The sequence below is a fragment of the Nematolebias whitei genome, chromosome 1 (assembly GCF_014905685.2).
Source record: "Nematolebias whitei isolate Nwh7 chromosome 1, NemWhi1, whole genome shotgun sequence".
Lineage (NCBI taxonomy): Eukaryota > Metazoa > Chordata > Actinopteri > Cyprinodontiformes > Rivulidae > Nematolebias > Nematolebias whitei.
This window is the reverse complement of record NC_056498.1, coordinates 33,992,636-33,997,978: the sequence shown is the minus strand read 5'-3', so window position 1 is coordinate 33,997,978 and position 5,343 is coordinate 33,992,636.

Genomic DNA, 5,343 nt, shown 5'->3' with positions numbered 1-5,343 from the left:
AGTAGGCCCCCCCCCACACACACACACACACACACACTTTTTTGGGGTCTGCTGCTATTATTAGATATCATTTCTCTACCCAAGTTTTAGCTATTTTATTTGTTGCTTTTAGGTTTTAGCTAAGTTTTTAGTACTTTTAACTTCTAGTTCACCTTTTCCTACTTTTAGCGTATAGCTATAAAGCTAACCTTTTGCTATCAAGACTACTTAGGTTTTTTTTAGCATGCCTTTTACTGTCTTTAGCATTTAGTTGTTGTCGGGGTTTTTTTTTTACTTTTAGCTTTTTCCAGTATTTAGCATCAATCTAGCATTTTTATATTTTCAGCTAGTATTTTGTTACCTTTAGTCTGTGTTTACTTCTAACTATTATTTAGCCGTTTGCTAATTATTGCCTTTAGCTTCGTTTTCGCTACTTAAGCTTTCAATTGCTCTGTTTTTAACTAGACTCTTTTTGCTTTTAGCTAGTGTTTTGTTTGTCTAGGCTTTAGACTTTAGCTATACTTACTGTACTTTTAGCTAGCATTTTGTTGCTTTTAGCCAGTGCTATGCTCTTTTAGCTTTCACAACTCAGTTTCAGTTTCTTCTGTAAATTTAAGCAAACTCAGTCAGAACTCGGAGTTTCTCTAGTTTTTGTATCTCATTTAGTTTTTTCCTTATTTTCAAAAATCTATCTAATTATTTTCAGATGAATTTAAATAAATCAACAGAATCTAAAATTAAATCTTCGCACACTCAGAGTCCAGCGTTTTCTCTGAAGGTAGATTTTTAATTAAAAAGATAAAACCTTTTTTTCTTTGCATGAATTTTTTCTCCACAACAAACAAATCAGAAAAACATTTTCAAACTTGCCACAAAGTAAACTAGAGAAATTACATTTCTTGCAAAAATGCAGTGTGAGAGCTTATTGCAGAAGAACTTGCTGAAAAACAGCTGAAATTAGCTAAAAACATGCTGAAATATAGCCTAAATTAGCAGAAGGCAGAAATAACATGTTTGCCCTGGAAAAAAAAAGCTGAAAGAAGCAGAAATGAGGACAAAAAACTGGAAAAAGCTGAAATTAGAAAAAAAAAAAAAACCACTGCTGAAAAGTAGCTAAAACAGCAGAAAGAAGCTTGTGCAAGTGGGTAGAGCATGCTTTTGCTGAATTGGGCTGAAAAAAGTTGAAATGGTCGCAAAAAATCTGGAATTAGCTGAAAAAGCACATAACATAAAACAGCTAAATAGTAGCCAAAATAACTGAAACTAGCAGAAATAATTTAATTAAGCTGTAAAGTAGCATAAATTAGCACAATAACCTCAAATTTACCTGCAAACAGCTGAAATTAGCTAAAAAAAAAAATAAAAAAAATAAAAAAAGGTACCTGAAATGGTAGAAGTTTAAATTACAAAAAGAAAGTATAAAGAATGCATGTTTGGCTGAAAGAAGCAGAAATGAGCACAAAAAGTGGAAATTATCTGAAAAAAGCTGAAATTAGCAGCGACAACATAAAACAGCTGAGTAGTAGTGCAGAATGAAGCTTAAATTACCAGAAGCAAGTGGAGAGAACTATTTTTTGCCGAATTAGGCTGAAAAAGTTGAAATGAGTGCAAGAAATTTAGAATTAGCCATAAAAAAGAGCTAAAATTAGCATAAAACTGCTAAATATTAGCTGAAATAGCAGAAAAAGCTGAAACTTGCACAAATGAGCTGAAAGAAGCATATCAAGCTGAAATTAGCAGAAAGAATTTAGAAAAAGCACAAAAATGTTGTAGTTAGCAGCAAGAATCTGAAAGGTTGACAAAACAGCTGAAATTAGCTGCAAAAAGTTTAGATTTGCACAAAGAAGCTGAAGCAGAACAAAATGTGAAAGGAGCAGTCAAAGGTTGTGAACACATCTAAAGATTTGAAGGATGCAAAATGAGCTCAATTCATTTTCTATGTGGAAAAAAAATGGCAGAAAAGGCTAAATATTTCAAAAAGCTAAAGTTGCACCAACACCAAAAGTCATAGCAGGGTTGTCCTGAAAGAGCTGAACGTTTTGATTCATGATTTGTTGAAATAGCACAAAAACTGTACGGTAGACAAATGGATCACAATAGTGTGAATGCTTCATAAACATTCACGCAGTACGTGATGAGCTTCCTTCAAACCGGGCTTGAGTAGAACTCACCATCCACCAGGTCCGAGCCGAGACGTCATAACAAAGCTGCCATTTAATGGACCTGAGCGTCCGTCCGTCCGACCCGTCCATCCCTGCTGTCCCCGACTTGGCTGATCAAAGCGGCATCAGCGGAGGCATGCTGGGCCGCATGTAGGCCAGTCCTCCAACACAGTGCATCATGGGAAAAAATATGCAACAGCTTGGCTGGTGACTTGAACATGACTGTGGTGATTACAAACACTCTGACCTTATGACCTTCACCCCCCCCCCCCCCCCATCCCACACAAAGCCCCCTCCTCTGTGTCGCCTCTCCCTTCTTTAGGATCGCTGTGCAAAGAACAAGAAATGACATTTACTGCAAAAATGGAAGCAGAAGCTGAAATTCTTTGTTTATTTTGCAACAAAGTTTGATGAAAAAGGCCTGAAGTGTCTGAAAACTGGAGAAGCTGATTCTTCTGTGAACATGCTGCTTGAATGCAGAAAGAAGCCGAAAATACAAAGTTAAAGCTAAAAGAAGCAAAGCACTATGTAAAACCTTGTAGTCAAACACTAGCTTCAAGCTACAAGTAGCTAAACAAGAGAAAAAAGAGCAGATTAAAGACGCAAAAGGCCAGCTAAAAGCCTAATGTGGCAAAAGGCTAGTTCAAAGTAGCCTGAAGTTAAAAATGGTAAAAATCCAGCTACTTTTTAAAAGGATCAAAAGGCTAGCTAAAAATATCTGAATGATAGCAAACAGCTAAGAGCAGCAAAAGTGTAGCTAAAAGCAGCAGAATGGTACCTTAAAGCTAAAAGTAGCAAAAACCTAGTTGATTTCTGAGAGGAACTGAAAGCTAGCTAAAAGTAAAAAAAAAAAACACTGTAAATTTAAGAAGAAATAGCTGATTAACATTTAAAAGTCCAAAAAGATTAGCTAAAATGGGCAGAATGGTAGCTGAAAGAAGCTAAAAGGAGTGGAATGGTAGTTGAAAGAAGCTAAAGAGTGGAATGGTAGCTGAAAGTAGCTAAAAAAAGTGGAATGGTAGCTGAAAGTAGCTAAAAAGAGTGGAATAGTAGCTGAAAGAAGCCAAAAAGAGTGGAATGGTAGCGGGAAGAAGCATATAGCTACCTAAAATCTAAAAGTTTTAAAAGGCTAGTTAAAATGCGCAGAATGGAAGCTGAAAGAACCTGAAAGCAGCTAAAAGGAGTGGAATGGTAACTGAAAGAAGCTAAAAGGAGCAGAATGGTAACTGAAAGAAGCATATATCTAACTAAAGGCTATAAAGGAGAGGAACGCTAGCTGAAAGCTAAAAGTAGCCTAAGCCAGCTAATATCTAAGCAAGTAAAAAGCTTGCTAAAAATATCAGAAAGGTACCTAAAAGACAAAAGTAGCAAAATTCTGGCTAAAAGATAAAAATAGAAAAATGGTAGTTAAAAGTTAAAAGAAGCAGCATCTGAAGACGTTTTCTGAACCATGTTTATTTTTTTTATTTTTTTTTTAAGGAATGGAAGAGATTTCTGTGTATTTCTATGGAGAATATAACTAAAGTCAAATCTTTTGAAAAGTATAAAAGTTAAAAAAAAAAAACTTCATAGCAGCTTTCTCCTGAACAAGCCGAACATTTTGATTATGAACAGTTAAACATGACAAAGTACACAAAAGTAGACAGGCTGCAAAAAAAATAAAAATTAAAATTAAAAATCATACAGAAAAGTTTGAAAACATGAAGCTGACTCAGCGTCCAGACTGTTACTCCTCTCATGAACAACTTACTCATCTGAAGGCACGTTTGACCCTGAAGTCATTAAGAGACTTCAGGGTTCTTCAGACTGGATGGATCTACAGGGAAAAAACAGTTTTTGATCCATAAATGAAAGAGCTGAAGAGTTCTTTTCTCTCCTGCCACATTCCAGTCCTCCTCCGGCCGCTCGGTGGCTGCTGGGTTTATTTATCAGGGGGTGGACTTGGCAAAAAGTAACTTAGCATTTGAAATAATAAATGAATGAAGTAAAAAAGGCTAGAAAGAAGGATCTCCGTGATAAAAGTGTTTTATTTACTGATTGTTACTTTTGGCTTGAACTGAATTAATGGATCACAATCTGACTGCTAACAGGTTTCATAGAACATTTGCCAACTATTTAAATGCAACTTTGTCTGTTAGCAAAATATCTCATGAACCTCTGAACTTGGACTCCTCCAGGAATGCTCGTTGGCACAGATTCTGTTCATAAACTTCATGGACGTAATGTCTCGGTGCAGCCAGGGGGCGGAGGCTGTCCGGTTCTGTGGCCTCAGGATTCCTTCTCCGTTATTTGCAGATGATGTGGTCCTGTTGGCGTCATCGGGCCGTGACCTTCAGCTCTCACTGGATCAGTTCGCAGCTGAGTCTGAAGTGTCTGGAATGAGGATCATCACCTCTATATTTGAGGCCATAGTCCTCAGTCTGAAAAGGGTGGATTGCCCTCTCCGGTTTGGAGGTGAGGTTCTGCTTCAAGTGGAGAAGTTCAAGTATCTCGGGGTTTTGTTCATGAGTGAGGGAAGAATGGAGCGTGAGATCGAGAGGTGGATTGGTGCAGCTTCTGTCGTATTGTGGACTCTGTGTTGGTCTGTTGTTGTAAAGAGCGAGCTGAACTGCAAGGTGAAGCTCTCTGTTTACCAGTTGGTCTATGTTCCTACAGTCTCTTATGGCCCAAATCTCCGGGTGGTGACTGAAAGGAAGAGATCGCAGATAGAAAGGGTCCAAGGGGTCCAGGGAGGCTGGACTCTCCCTTAAAGCAAAGGCAAGAAGCTCAGTTATCCAGGAGAAACTCAGAGGAGAGCTTCTGCTCCTCCACATCAAGAGGAGCCAGTTGAAGTGGTTCAGGCATCTGGTCAGGATGCCTCCCCAGGGAGGTTTTCTGGGCATGTCCAACTTGAAGGAGACCCCGGGGAAGACCCAGGACACACTGAAACTACTACATTTCTCCACTTGTCTTGGGACACTGTAGAGTCCTCCCAGAAGAGCTGGAAGAGGTGGCTGTGGAAAGAGATGTCCGGACCTCTCTGCTTCAGCTGCTGCCACAGGGACCGACTTCAGAACAACCAGAAGATAAATAAATGCATGGATGGATGGATGGATGGATGTATTGATGGGGGATGGATGGATGGATGGATAAACAGATGGGTGGGTGGATGGATGACAGATGTATGGATGGATGATGGATGGATGGATGGACAAACAGATGG